General features: G+C 47.4%; 1 protein-coding gene across 1 annotated transcript in view; it reads right to left on the bottom strand.

Moving 5' to 3' along the window:
• The window catches only part of LOC119390099 (parafibromin-like), a gene marked incomplete at its 3' end in the record, with an annotated part of 120,758 nt that overhangs the window by 17,803 nt on the left and 86,727 nt on the right, over positions 1-16,228 (bottom strand).

Below are 16,228 nucleotides of genomic sequence, written 5' to 3'. Positions count from 1 at the left end.
TTTGTGATTACAAAGATCCTTTAACTATTCTACACACACCTCTTCTTCTTTTTGACAAGGAAAAGGATAGTTCTATAAACTGAAAGCATTTTCAGAAGTGCTCTTGACAATCACGTGTTGTTCCCTAAGTTAGCCCGTAGTTACCAGACCGGCAGAAAATTCAGCTTGAGCTAAGTAATTAATATGAAGTCAATGTCCCATTTTTCAGGTGCCCTAGGGACCGTGAAAGCATCCAAAAAGTCAAGCAGTCCAAAAAACAAACACACACCCCTTTTTCCCGCCCTCAAAAGCTCAAATTACCACAGTCACATACCAAATATCTTGAGAGGCCTGCCAGTACACTTATTGGACATCTTTGTGCTTGTACACTTATTGGACACGTACATAATTAAGGAACACATACAAAAGTTCTGTGACGACCCATTTTCACATTTGTTATGCTTGACTGCAATACATTCTGGATGCATCATCACATAACATTGTCATACTGCAGCGAAACTGACTTTTAGAAACCAGCATTATGCAACGCTTTTTAGGCACCTTGTTGTGCATCAAAACCATTGGCAAGGATAATGAAGGTAGATTTGGCGCCATAGTTGGCAGTGGTAAATCCTTTAGGTAAAAACAGGCACTGAAGCTCGACGGTGAACATTAAAGTAACTAGGCCTAGCATTGCCTGGTGCACCACCATGCACCAAGCTACAGCTGCCAGCGGATCAGCATATCAGTGTGCTGGTTCGGGGGTGCAACATAATCAAGATGGCAGCGGTGGTAAGGTTAGAAAAATTATCAGTATCCGCAGGCTGTGAACCAAGGTAGTTTGGTTCTTTCTGAGTTCAGTACTATATGTGTATGTAAAGCTACAACAATCAGGTTGCCAGACAAGATGGCACAAGGCAATGATGTTTATAGCCTTCGAGCACATAGAGAATGCACAAGAAATCAAACAAAATGTTGCACATATGATGATATTTCATACAGTTGCTGCGGTCAAATAATGGTGCCTTTTAGACTGCAAAAAAGGAGAAATTGGAACAGCTGGTAGATGACCGTTATTTCACCATGAGTGCAGTCTCGACTGTACGGGCAGTAGTATCAGCAGCTCAGTTGGCCTGCTTTTGCACTATGAAAATATGTTTGTATTCGGTTACATATGTCTAAAAATGGAGGCACTTAAAAATTGAGGCACCTGCCCATCTGGCCTACATACAGTACTCATGGATTCAAATGCAACATCAAATTTTTTAGTACAAGCACTGGTATGTGCAATTGCTGGAGATAACCCCGTCATGTCGCGACGAATCTGGTCTCTAAAGATAATGTTGCCTCTTATGTACATGTTTGAGTCAAAATTACGCGATATGACCTGAAGTGAGGACAGTGGAAACGAAAGAATGTGCGTTACTTGGCCCTAAATTGTCCTGTTTCAATCCGTGAGTACTGTACAGTTTGCCGCATGATAACGGGCAGGTGCCTCAATTCCAGATTATCTGAGCACAAGTATAAGCAAGGCAACCTAGCTCATCACTGTTCTCACTGCGGGTACATTCCGTTGTACATCAAGTCGAGTGTCGTCTCTAAAAACCAGGAACACATCATACGTGAACTTATAGAAGTTGACTTGATTGATAAGCTTGGTGATCAGTGCGTTAGCACTCCTTCAATAGCTTTTCTTCACAAAGAAAAGGATTTTCCGCGCTTGTTGCGATTATCTGTTTCTTGTGATATGTCAGTGCTATATATTCTGCGTAGCTGCATAAACTAGTTGGAAGTCAGCGCTCATCTGTCTTTTTTTGCGCTGTTATTTTACGATCATGAACAATAAACTAGCCCGATTTACCGCCACTGTGAAACTCCACAAGTCAGGCTGCCACCTCTGCATGTTTATAAACTAGCTCTTTTCCCCATTTTACCCTATTTTCAAATGCCCAGCCATTCACCAATGTTCCTTTATGAGAATGCAATATATCAAGTAGCTAAACATCCTTCTTTTAGTAAATACTTACGTGGCTTAGGTGGCCACACTGTTCAAAAGAATTAAGTGACACTTGTTAACAATATTTTTAGCCTAGCACAATCATTCACCCGCTGACTAAAGTGAACACTGCACATATTTATGAGCACACCTCTCCAAACGCTAAGCATTTTGATTTATATCAAACACACATAGAAAAAAGTGTACAAGGAATATGGCAAGGAACTGAGTACACACTGCAGTTCAGACTCAGTGATGCTACTGGCTTAGGCTGCTTTGGAGCAGCTTTCGGGGCCGGCAAAAATGCGTTTTGGAGCAGCGACACTAGCTTTCGGAGCAGGCATTGCTAGAAGCAATTTTAAGACACGTACTGCATTCATGACAGATGACCGATAAAAGCACAACACGCTGCACGCTATTGAAGCATAATAAAAGTATAAAAGAACACAGATCACCCACGGCTAACCTGACCCTGTTTAGTAGACAAAGCCAATGATGAAATATAGAACCATAGCACTTTATTATCAAAATGACTGAAGATGACTTGGTGAAGGTAAAAAACCCCCGAGGCACTGCCGATATCAAGATGACATGATTATCACAGATGAGCTTGTACATACTTGCACATAAAACATCACAGAAACCTCTGTGATGGCACCTCTGTTACACAAGAGGTATTTCATCAATAGCAATAAAAGAAAACACATCTCGCTTCTTAAACTCGTTGACCACACGCTTCTTAAAATGCAGCCCGAGACCATCGGAAACTGTATAGGATGCTTTGAATCTTTTGCACGAAAATTGCTTGGCCATTTCAGAGTCTGAAAATTTTTTGATACAGGGCAGTCGCTGTGTCAGCCCAGGAGTAAGGAATGCCCTTAAGTGTCATCCCAAGCACAAAAAAAGTCGCTGCATTTGCTACACGATGACCAAGCAGAATGTTTTCTGGAATTGTGAATTATAGTTGGCTGGGTTGTCTTTAATCGGTGAAGCACGCGTGAATTGTCTTGGTGATCAACATCTTATGGCCGTCTCGGTGTTCACTGGGCAACACAAATGCCGGCCACACAAATATCTGCAAATGAAGTCAACTTCCGATTGTTCAGACATGCTTGGATATTTGGACACTTTCGCGGCACCGTCACAAGCCCCATGGATAGATAGATAACTTTATTGTACACCGAGGGAGGAGAGCCGAGCCCCATGGACATCAATGTGTAATAACGTCTGAAATTTCAAACGTTGGAACTCTACGGCGTCCCATTTTTCGGAATTTTTGGCCACATTTCAGGTCCGAAACGGTATTAATTAAAGCCCCCACATCTGCTGCGTCCATCATCTCGTAGGCCTGAACCAGCACATTCGCGAGTAGATGTGTTTGCCGCAGTAGCAATGTCCCGAAGTCAGCTTTGCCGCAACGCGTAAGTGCTATACGGTGAAGCAGACCGGAAATTTGAAGGGGCCACTATCACTGCTATCATGGCATAATGCGGCGATGTTTTAGGGATAAGCACCGGCAATGCACGGAGACGTGATGGCGGCAAACGTGCCAGTACGACTTCATCGTTGACAACCCTTTACGATAAGAATCTTCAGCTAATTGCTCGGTAGTGCATGTGGCCAGCGCAGCTGTGAGTGTACTGTATGTTTTTATAGGCGACAAACCAAATGCGCCGCACCGCCATTGATGCTGTCTCTTTGTGCGAGACCGCTAAGTGCAGCGCACAGACGCGTTGCCTTCATGAACGAAAGCAGCTCGCCATCGCCGCGCCCATGTGTGGTCAGGAACGGAGTGGGCATAACCAACACTTTCCTGGCAAACGCGTGTGAATGGTACAGCAAGCGCCCCCCAGCAGTGACGGCATCAGCTTAGTTGGCGACATGCTGCACAGAACTAGAAATGATCGGCTTTGCACAAAAGAAAATGCGGCGTGTTGGTGGAGATTTTTGTACACGCATCGGGGAAAGCCGGACGAGTCGTACGCTCTGTGATCCGCGTCATCGTTTCCATGCGAGACAGCCGTAATTTTTCCGCGCTTTACTGGTATCGGCGGCGCTCATCATGAGACGCAAATTTTCAATTGGCGGTTGGCACGTAGTTAAGCGCGGTTCGGGGCAGCTACCGAGTGTATTCACAAGAAGTGGAAACTTGACACCCCCCCCCCCCCCCCCCGAAATTCATCCAGCCTTCTATATTTTCCTGGGCAACTTTTTTTTTCTTTTTGCCATGGAAAGACTTTATTTCGAACAATTAGCCCCCCCCCCCCCCTAAAAAATTCCTGGCTACACGCCTGGTGGTAGGTACACTTTTGCTTGAGGGTGCCCAACTAAACAAAACAGTGCATCCCAGGCCACCCATCAATAAATTCTAGAGGTGTGCGAATGTTCGAAATTTCGAATATTTTTCAAATAGCGTTTGCTATTCGATTCGATTCGTACTTGAATTTTACTATTCGAACTTCCCAATGACAAATACAGTCAACGTCAGATTGAAAGCGACCCCTTCAGATTTTCAATATGCTTCACCTCATTACACTCTCGTATTGCGGCGAAGCTGCCTTTCAAGCTCCGTTACGGTCGAACTTAGCCAAGACACAGTCAACGTCCGATTGGAAGTGGTCCCTAGATTTTCAATATGCTTCACCTCATCACACCTTGGTATTGCGGCAAAGCTGCCTTTCAAGCTCTGCTACAGTCGTAAATGTACTAACTCAAGAAAACGCTGGTTCCAACATAGAGATGAAAGATGTGGCAGAGGTGGGGGCTCAATTAATGCTGTTTTGGACCTGAAATTTGGACAGGAAGTCCAAAAAACCGGAAGCCGAAGCTTTTTAGCATTCAAAATTTCAGATGTTCTTATATATCGATGTCTACGAGGCAGATTTGCAACTCCGGACTTGAAGGGAGCACACTCTTGTCCGCCACATCAGTTGGGCTTTCACAGAAGTTGAAAGAGGAGGAGAGGCTGACGAAATGGCATCCTTGCCTATCACAAGTAAAGTGTTGTCGGCAACACTTTGGTTGCATCAAATCATGTACATAAAAACAATTCGTCCTCTACATTGCCTCATTCTTGATAAGACAGTTAAGAAACACCACCCCGCCAGCGCTTCATACACCTAGCGAAAAGAAACACTTTCATATTGCTATCTCATAAGAATATGCTTAGGAATCCTCTCCAGCTTTTTTTTCTGCAATTTCGCTTCGAAGTATCAGAAAAATATTCGAGAAATATTCGAAAAATATTCGATTGGATTCGCACTCACACTTCAATATTCGAATTTGCTTCACACCCAAAATTTTGCTTACGCACAGCTCTAGTAAATTCACAGTTGGCAGTTAAGAAACCCTACTGTTGGGGATGTAGGAGACTGCGGACTCGGTGTTGGTTATTGAAGGGTCTTTATTAAACTACGCGACCCGAAAACAAAGGGCCCCAGGCCCGATTGAGTATACAAGCGGTTTTCCGAGCAGCTTGACTCGTTGGCTGCCGGAGGGGGACTCCCTGTCGCCTCGTCGACGCTCTCTCCCTTCCACGACGATCACGTGACCGTGACCCGGCCGCGGCTTCCAGGCGCCAGCTCCTGGGGTCGAAGGTCGAACACATCGACGCTTGGTTCCAAAGCAAGGGGCGCGATGACAGGCAAACACCTCTCGCCCCCCCGTAACCGTTCCAGGGAAGAGCCGTGGTCTGTTCACTGTCAGTTTAAGCGACAGACGCGGCGGTCTCAGGCTCGCGGGGTGCGCGGAAACGGCGTGAAGGCATCTCGGGCTGCAACACCGATATATCTTGAACGGAGAGTCCGCGAAGCTGCTGTCACGCAACAAACTCCTCCCCCCGATGAAGTCCTTCGTCGAGGCTGCTTCCGCCGATGCAGGGTCGAAAGAAGGAAACACGAGTGTATGTTGCAGAAACACTGCTCTTCACACACACGCACGAGCACCAACACACACATTCGCAAACGCTCGGGACCGGCAGCGCACAAACGACCTGGCTGCCAGACAGTTTACTGAGACCTCTTGGTCGTTTTTTTTTTTTTTCTTTGGTGTATTCGGCTCTCGACTAAGAAGACATACCATAGTGCAAGGTTACACAAAAAACAGGTGGCCGCTCCACCGAATTGCCCTCAAGCCACTTAGAACCCTCGACTCAAACCATCTGCGTTTTTGTTCGCACTTCCCTTTCTGTATTTAACTTCGAAGTTGAACTCTTGCAGAATAAGGCTCCATCTCAGTAGCCGGCCGCTTTTTCCCGACATTTCTTTAAGCCATGACAGGGGGCAATGATCAGTCTCTACCACAAATTTGGTCCCCTCGAGATAACCGCGCAGTTTTTGAATCGCCCAAACAATACACAGGCACTCTTTTTCAGACGTGCTGTAAGCCTCTTCCCGCGGGGTCAATTTCCGACTGAGGTACAGCACGGGGTGTTCCTCACCCTGCTCGTTTATCTGAGAAAGAACGACACCAAGACCACGATTACTAGCGTCGCACTGGAGAATGAATTTGCGACTGAAATCAGGTGAAGCCAAGACTGGTCCTAGGGATAGAGAGTTCTTCAATTTCAAGAATGCTTCCTCTTTTGCATTAGTCCAAGTGACCTTTTCCGGTTCCATCTTCCTCAAACTATCCGTTAGAGGAATCACGAGTTGGGAGTAGCTCGGTATATAATGTTGATAATATCCGGCCATTCCCAGAAATGATCGAACATCTTTCTTCGTCACGGGCTTCGGAAAGTTTAGTATTGCTGCTACCTTCGCTTTCATCGGCTCGCGCTTTCCGCGTCCTATCTCGTGACCCAGGTAAGTGACACTGGTTCGCCCCAACTGGCACTTCTCTGCCTTTACTGTCAAGCCTGAAGCTCTGAATCTATCAAGTACTTCCCTCACGTGTTCCAAGTGGGAACTCCAGTCATTCGAAAACACAGCTACATCGTCCAGGTAGGGCAATGCGAATTCACTAAGTCCCTCCAGTACCCGGTCCATCAATCTTGAGAAACAAAATGGTGAGTTCTTGAGGCCAAAACTCATTGTCACAGGTTGAAAAGTACCGAAAGGCGTTATAAAAGCTGCATAGCGACTGGCTCTTTCGGTTAAAGGTACTTGCCAGTAGCCTCTCACTAAATCAAAAGTAGATATAAACCTTGCCTTGCTAACCAGCTCCACTCTTTCTTCAATGTTCGGCAAAGGGTAAACCTCGTCCTTAGTGATCGCATTTAACTTTCTGTAATCCACACAAGGTCGTGGATCCTTTCCCGGTACTTCTACCAACATCAACGGAGAGCAGTAATCGCTGCTTCCTGGCTTGATCACTCCTAGTTCAAGCATGCGGCTGATCTCACTTTTCATAATCTCTTGATTCCTTGGTGACATGCGATAGGCTTTAGATGTAAATGGAACTTCTGATGTTAGTTCAATGTCGTGTGTCACCAAGTGTGTCCGTCCCAGCTTCTCCGTGAAGCATTCGAGGGAGTCCTCTATGACTCTCCTTAAATCCTCAATTTGTTCATTGTTCAGCTCACTCTTATCCACAGAGTGCGCGATGATTTGTTCTACAGTCGGAGCCATTTCGCAGAGTAAGGAAGGCACCTCCGTAGTAACGTCCTGAGAGTGATTCAAGGCAATGCTCACCATCTCCCTCCTTTCAAAGTATGGCTTTAACAAGTTCACATGATAAACTCGCTCTTCCTGTCTCCGTCCGGGTAACCTTACCAAGTAATTTACCTCAGACACGCATTCTATTATCTCAACCGGTCCGTCCCAGAGGACCTCGAGCTTGTTCTGCCTACTCGGGCGCAATATCATCACCTTGTCGCCAACTTTGAATGTCCTCTTTCTCGCATTCTTATCGTAGTAGCGCTTCGCCGCTTTCTGGGCTTCCTCCAAGTTGGCCTTTACAATTTTTCGAGTCTCATTTAATCTTCCCATTAGTTCAACTACATATTCTACCACACTCTTATCAACCCGGTTGTCTTCCCCAAAGTTCCCGAACTAGCTGCAATGGGCCCCTAAGGTTTCTTCCATACACGAGTTCTGCAGGAGCAAACCCAGTCCCTTCGTGCGGCACAGTGCGCAAAGCGAAAAGCGCACCTGGAAGACAACAGTCCCAGTCTACTTTTCGCTCATGGCACAACGCTCTCAGCACTTTCTTAAGCACAGCGTGCCATCTTTCGACACTGTTGCTTTGTGGGTGATACACGGAGCTGTGTAAAATTTTGATTCCGCATTTCTCAAGAAATGTGGTCGTAAGTGCACTCGTGAAAGTCGTCCCTTGGTCTGATTGTATCTCCGCTGGGAAACCAAGGCGAGAAAACACTGTCAATAGGGCATCTACTACCTGCACTGAAGTAGCCTCTCTTAGCGGTATGGCTTCAGGGAATTTTGTTGCTGGACACAACATAGTCAATATGTACTTGTAACCAGCCTTGGTCTTAGGTAGGGGTCCAACAATATCAATAACAACCCTTGAGAACGGTTCTGAAATTATAGGCACCTTCACCATTGGGGCCTTCCTTTTGTCGTTGGATTTACCCACCTCCTGACACGTCTGACATGTTCGTACGAACTCCTGTGCATCTCTAAAACAACCTGGCCAGTAGAATTCCTGGAGTAGCCTCTGTTTAGTTTTGTTCACTCCGAGGGGCCCTGCCCACGGGTGATCGTGGCAAAGACTCAGCAGATCCTTCCGATAATCGGCTGGAATTACTATCTGATCAAAGCTTCTGCCTCGTTTGTCTTTGTAATGTCGATAAAGGATACCATCTCTTTCCCTGAACTTAATGTTACTCGAGGAGACGCCTTCGCCTAGGCTACTGCACACGACCTTAAGCGTAGGGTCGTTTTCTGTGCGGCCCTTAGTGTATCTCGACCAACATTCAGTAGTTTATGTAGAGAAGGCGCAGTTGGTCTTACCAAGGAGCCTTCGTCCTCGGTTTCGGTGAGCCTTTTACGCCCAGCGCCTTTCTGCGGGCGCTCCGCTTCAGCATCAATTTGATCTTTTCCGGCACTCACAGGTACCTTGACCTCCCTCTGCTCCGCTACGTTTCCCCCAATTACTGGTTCTTCCAGTTCAGGTTCCTCTTTCCCGTCTGAATAATGCAACTGCACTGAAAGCTGTCTGGCTTTAGATCGCGTCAGCGCAAGCACCTGTGCATCCACGTCAGCAAACTTTTTTCCCTGCTCATTCAAAAGCGACTCGGATTTATTTGAAAAAAGGTATAGATACCCCTCGGGCAACGCTTTTGATACCGCTGCCACAGTTTCTAAAGTACCGAATGGCCCCTCAATGTGAACTTTTGCCATTGGCAGGCACACGGAGTCCTCACTGACTGCTTGACGTATCCAAGCGCATTCAGAAACATAGTCCTTACTTGATACGTACTTTGGGTGGACCACGTCCATGGTGGCCGCTGAGTCCCTAAGTACTTTACACTTCTGGCCATTTACAACTAGATCTTTGGTGTACGGTTTTAGTAGCTCGTTGTTACTGGGATCACTGCTTATTATGGTCGCGAATACACGCTTTTCTTTTCGGCAATTTCTGGCAAAGTGACCCGCTTCTTTGCAAATGTAACAAATGGTTGGCCGTCTCTTTTCCAATTCCTCTGACTGACTCTCTGGCCCCTTTCCTCGGACTTCCTGTTCTTTGTTCCCGCTAGCAGTAGGTTGCGATGAATTTAGCTGCCCTTTGCCCTCTCTTTCCCGCATATCTCGCGGTCCTTTATAGTAAGGCTGCTGCCCAGGGTGAGCCTTTCGATAGCCCTGACTGCTTAGGTTAGTCTCTTTGAGGCCCGACTCGCCACATACTCATCCGCAAGTTGCCCTGCCTTCTTCACACAGACGCCAACTTGTCTGTCTCTCACCCAAAGGCGTATGTTGTCCGGCAAGCACTCATAGAACTGCTCGAGACAGATTAAATTCTGAAGCTTGCCGAAGTCGCCCTCTGCACTAGAGCCCTTTATCCATTCGAGCAAGTTATCATTAAGGCTGCAAGCAAATTCAACAAAGCTTTCATTCGCTTTTTTCCTGCCTGTTCTAAACCTTCTCCTAAACTCTTCGGTGGAGAGCTTATACTTGGAGAGCAGGCTTGACTTCACCAAATCATAGTCGCCTGCTTCACCAGCGCTAAGACGAGCAACAACTTGTGACGCCTCCCCCGGAAGCAACGCAAGCAACCTTTGTGGCCAAGTGTCGCGGGTGAATGAATGTCTCTCGCACATGCGTTCGAAATTCACAAGGTAAAGACCGATGTCATTCCCCACACTGAACGGCTGAAGCAAACTAGTCATCTTTACATGGTCGGACGAAGCGGCTGCCACACTCGCTCCCGACGCCAATCTCGCTTGCTCGAGCCTTATCCTTTCGAGTTCAAGCTCAATTTTCCTCTGTTCTCTCTCAAGCTCTAACTCAGCTTGCCTTTGTTCCCTCTGTTCTTTCTTTCTCTAGCTTCTGCCCGTTCTTTCTCAATGCGGCATATCTTTTCCCATGCCTCTGCGATTTCGTCCTCTTCGAAATCAACTTCCTGAATTGCGCAGCGGATCTCGGGTTTCCTCATTTTCTGACTCACTTCCACACCGAGCTCTTCCGCCAGAAGCAGCAATTCGTCTTTTGTTAGCTTCCTTATATCCATGGTAAGCAAGAGCCGACTACACCAACTTTCGAAATAACCACGCACCCTGTGGTGGCAAACGAAAATTAATATGCCCGATTGAACCCGGTTCTAATCGTCTGGCAAACAGTGGTCGCTCAAGCACTCACCGATACCACGAGCGTGCGATGGCCTGTCTCCCGGAGACGTTGCCTCGTCTGCCGATCCCAGATCGACGACTTGCTCGTTGTGGAGCCTTCGCCGCTTGCCTCGTCTGCGTAGTGGAACCCGATGATCCCGGATCGTCGAAGTTCCTTCCCTTCAGCAGGTGTCCGCCAGCCTTCTTCTCATCCCGCCGCTGCCAACCAGTTTGTTGGGGATGTAGGAGACTGCGGACTCGGTGTTGGTTATTGAAGGGTCTTTATTAAACTACGCGACCCGAAAACAAAGGGCCCCAGGCCCGATTGAGTATACAAGCGGTTTTCCGAGCAGCTTGACTCGTTGGCTGCCGGAGGTGGACTCCCTGTCGCCTCGTCGACGCTCTCTCCCTTCCACGACGATCACGTGACCGTGACCCGGCCGCGGCTTCCAGGCGCCAGCTCCTGGGGTCGAAGGTCGAACACATCGACGCTTGGTTCCAAAGCAAGGGGCGCGATGACAGGCAAACACCTCTCGCCCCCCCGTAACCGTTCCAGGGAAGAGCCGTGGTCTGTTCACTGTCAGTTTAACGACAGACGCGGCGGTCTCAGGCTCGCGGGGTGCGCGGAAACGGCGTGAAGGCATCTCGGGCTGCAACACCGATATATCTTGAACGGAGAGTCCGCGAAGCTGCTGTCACGCAACACTACCTTATAATGGGCTGGGAATCAGTGATAGGTTGCAGTATGCATTCTTCAAGGCTATGAATCCTCTTGATAACTGCTGAACAATAAGTCACTGCTAGCACATTAATCTACTGTAAGGTGGCAAGCAAACCAAATACAGTGACAACGAAATCTGTTTCTTATTCTGAAAGGTTGCTATAGTTAAAGATAAAAAAATTAACCATAATAATTAAATTCCAACAACGCAGACATCCTCGCTTTGTCACAGTGCAACCTTGAACTCATTCTACACGCAACTGCACAAGTGAATAGACGATGCACACAACAGTCGATGCATAATGATAGGTAGGGCCCCGTGTTTTCGGAGTTTGTTTTTCTTGAAATCCGAGGGTGTTTTTTGGAGTTTATTTTGTTGGCAGAATTTCGTCTATCGGAGTTTATATCTCGGTAATCCCGAATTCTACGAAATTCGGAGTTTAATTTTGCATTACTATAATAATATCTGGGGTTTAACGTCCCAAAACCACGATATGATTATGAGAAACGCCGCAGTGGAGGGCTCCGGAAACTTCGACTACCTGGGGTTCTTTAATCTGCACCTAAATCTAAGTACAGTACTCACGGATTGAAACAGGACAATTTAGGGCTAAGTAACACACATACTTTCGTCTCCACCGTCTTCAGTTCGGGTCATATCGGCGTATTTTTACTTGAGCGCGTAGATTGGAGCCAACACTATCTGTAGAGACCAGATTGATTGCGACATGACGTGGTTATCTCGAGCAATTGCGAATAACAGTCGTTATACTAAAAAATTCTATGTCTCGTTTGAATCTGTGAGTACTGTACACGGGCCTCAACCATTCTCGTCTCCATCGAAAATGCAGCCACCGCGGCCGGGATTCGATCCCGCAACCTTCAAGTCAGCAGCCGAGCGCCATAACCACTAGACCACCATGGCGGGGCTAATTTTGCATTATTCTCAGTACTACAAAATGAAATGATATCTGAACACGAAAACATCAGAACACATGAAGCGTATGTTAGTTGTATGGAAGGTTTGAACGTGCAAACACATACACACACAAGCACAAATACTTGAATAAAAAAACACTTACGTTTGTGTGTATTATAACCTGAAAGCTTGTTAGGTGCACGTTAAAGAACCCCAGGCGGTCGAAATTTCCGGAGCCCTCCACTACGGCGTCTCTCATAATCAAATCGTGGTTTTGGGACGTTAAACCCCAGATATTATTATTATTAACCTGAAAGCTTGTTGTAATAGACGCAAGCATACTTTACTAGTTTCGAGAAAACCCCAGGCACCTAAGCACCATGATCAGCAGAAAATACACCATCTTCCGCTAAAGGGGACCATGAGGCGATGCGAAGCCGGAGCACTTGCACAACTGCGTTCCGTTGGCGTTCGTTGGGCATGCTACCAACCTCGCGTCGTGGAACGCGAAGAGGAACACTACGCGCATCGTGTCTTCCCTCTAGCCTGGCCGTTAATTCTCACAGGGCGAGCGGGGAACGCGGTCGACAGGCGCGCGAGAGGGGGGCAGCGTAGGAGAGGAGAGAGAGAGGGAGAGGGGACGCGCATGCGCTGGCGCTCATCGCGGCGTTGCGCAGGAGAGAATTTCGGCATGTCAAGCCCACATTTCAGAAGAGTCAACCGAACCAAGCGCTGGGCTGAACGCACGCAGCACTCTACCCGCGGAGAGGAGACTAGAGGAGGAGAGTAGCACATGCGCCGTGAGAGCAGAAGCGAGAACGCAGGAGAAGTGCAAGCAGGTGCTGAGACAGAAGTGGAGAGAGTAACGCACAGCTGTTGGAGAGAGGGAAGGAGGAGAGTTGCACATGCATAGTGTGAGTGCGGACGCCCAGGCCGCGGGACATACCGCCGAGCAAGAGATGCTTCGCATCTAAAAGAAGCACAAGAAAAGAATGGGGTGCTTAGGCCTCCTGGTTTTTCTTGAAGTTATGTACAGGGTCCGTCAAACGTTCCCAGGCCACTATCCCATGTATTCCTATGGCAGCGTGGCCTGGGAGCTTTTGACGGACACTGAACCAACTAGCCTAGGAACAAGTTCTGCTAAGATATTTTACAAGGTAGCTGTCACTGATGGACACGCGCTCCTTTCAATTGATGATTCTCAGATTTGAATCGAAGCAGAACACAGCTACATCTGCTAAGCCCTTTCCAACCTTCTGGAGAGCGGTTAATACCAACATGCCAGCTGATATTGCGTTACACTGCGCTAACTACATGCAAGTCTATCATGAGGGCCCAACGTCCAGGAAGCTCGTCGTCGTAGAAGGTTGCAAGCACCGCCACTGCCAGACGTCCCTATTGCAAAAACCAGCGCTGTTCCAGTACCCCCAGCGTGATACCAGTACGTTTTTTGGCGCTGGACCGCGCTGGGAACACTGGTATACGCTCGAATTCACTGGGACTCCGCTGAAAGCACTGGGAAAGAGCTGGGTCGCACTGGTAGGCGCACTGGATTTGCCGCTGTGACGCTGGCGCTCAATGGGAATCGCTGGAGACGCTGGAATTCTCACTGGCGTGCGCTGGCACATACTGGAGCCTGCATTGTTCTGCCAGTGCCGCGCGCTGCTTTCAGTATCGTGCGCGGCGGAATGCTTTGGTATCGTTGAATATCGAATGTCTGATTCGATGGTACCGATAGATGCTATCCTAACGGGTCCCGAACATGTGTCACAAATTCTAGCTTGGCAGAGAAAGACGAGGAGATGCGCGCTATTTTCATGATATACGTGATATGATATACATGTGAAATCACGGTGACTTTTAATGTTTCCCTGTCGAATGTGGAGAAAACAGATATGTTAATAACCCAAAGAAGCCAGCACTGATCATTTTACTTTCTACCACGTGTTTTTTTACTCATGCACTGCCAATAACGTCGGTTTTTTTTTTTGCGGAGCACGTAGCAGCAATGAATACACATTTCGTGCATGCCACTCATATATATCAGTTTTGCATCCGTGATGTGTTGCGGTAATGACTTCATATTGTAATGTTTATACGTCTGGAGGCGTTGGTCTGAACATACAGGGCAAATCGTTACATCGCCGTGCAGCTGGCAAGAAGTAAATAAACTCTGGCTTCGCGACCCCTCCCAACGGAGGGCAGAAAAACAGCCGTCGTTCGATATCGCCACACCGGAAACGCATCTCGGGCAATTCTTTCACTTCCACTTACTTCAGCTATATGTTAGGTAACAGTTAAAAAGGTTTCGAGGCTAAAATGCAGAAACTCCAACCATCGCAACTCATCTGCGCCGAGATCGGTCCTACCCAGTGCGGCTCCCAGCGAGTGTTAGGCCTATCGTACCGGCCGAGTCCGTCTACATGCCACCGGCGCTTCTTGGTTTAAGTACACGCAATTCCAACGTGTAACATTTACCGTAAAGTATAGTCTGGACATCCGTTAACCTAAATTAACCATTTTTTCTTGTGTACGGTGTCCGCACAAGGAGCGATGACCATCGATGCGACGCGCTTTCAGCAACGAACGCAGGCTCACCGAAAGCAGCCGGCCGCACTCGCCGGTACTTTTCTGACTCATACGTCAGAACATATACCTGTCAACTGGTACGCGTTAGTGAACTAACACACCGGCATCTTTGTTCAACTAATTGTATTTGTTCTTGCGGAGCGGTTTTATAGTTGTAGGTATCGATAGAACTGCAAGTCAGAATACAGACACGCCCGCCTCGCAGTAATATCGTCGCTCGCGCGAGAAAACTACTCAGTATGAATTCATCTAGGCGCGTCTTTATCGAACGAGTGATCATAAAGCGTCTGTACATGTTCATCATTTGCAAGGGCGAGAAACGGCTATTAAAAATCGGCAGTAACAGCCGTCAAACTGTACTCGGCTCCTCGATCCATTTGATATTTTTCGGAGTTAAAACGGCAATTCTTAAAGAAATCTAGCGCTCTTCCCATTTTGGGCATTTCATTCGTTGCCGGCCACCCTTTGTTTGTGTCTAATAAAGAAGAAAGCGGGATTTGTAAAGGAAGATCGCATCTTCCTTGAATACGCGACACCAAACTATGAAACGAAACGCTGTCTTACTGTAATGACTAGCCCTTTTACAACGATCTACACGTGTTTCAGCGTGGCGCAGTGGTAGAGTAATCGCTTGGAGGTTAAGAGGTGGCGAGTTCGAATCCCTGTGGCGGAGCTTTTTTTTTTTTTTCATATGGCTTTTTTTTATTGCACTAATGCTTTCTATAAGCCTTTCTTTACTAATATATTTATGTAGGAACGTAGGCATCGCCTTTTTAACGCTGTAGAGCCGTTTTTCGCTTGAGTACCCAGTGCCTCCCAGTAAAACGCCGCTCCAGCGGCCCAGTATCCAGCGTGACGCTGGGCCCATAATCAGGCATGGCACTGGACGCTGGTACCCAGTGGCGCTGGGTTTTGCAATAGGGGTCCGCGGAGTTTCGGTGAATCATCAATGGTGATGGAAATGGGGCGGTCTTTCATCGAAGAGCTTATCATTGCAATGTCTATGGCGCTAACCTCATGTAGGTATTTCCAATATAGTGAACCACTACCTGGCATCGTGCGTGTGCCGCCAGACATTTGCTTCGAAAGATCAGCGTGGTGCAGTGGAATCCCAGCACAAAAGAGTTCACGGCAAAACTGGTGCGTGAGACAAAGTTTACATCAGGCCAAACCAACCGATATATCAATGACCGCTTATAGCACGTCCTTGCAATAAAAAACAGAACAGGGTCATATTGGCCGTTAAAATCTGAGCTTATCGGATAAATCCGAATTGGTCAAAAATTTTACCAGCGAGTG

The sequence above is a fragment of the Rhipicephalus sanguineus genome, chromosome 1, assembly GCF_013339695.2.
Source record: "Rhipicephalus sanguineus isolate Rsan-2018 chromosome 1, BIME_Rsan_1.4, whole genome shotgun sequence".
NCBI lineage: Eukaryota > Metazoa > Arthropoda > Arachnida > Ixodida > Ixodidae > Rhipicephalus > Rhipicephalus sanguineus.
The sequence above is the reverse complement of the archived record's forward strand: the minus strand, read 5'-3'. Positions and strand labels throughout refer to the sequence as shown.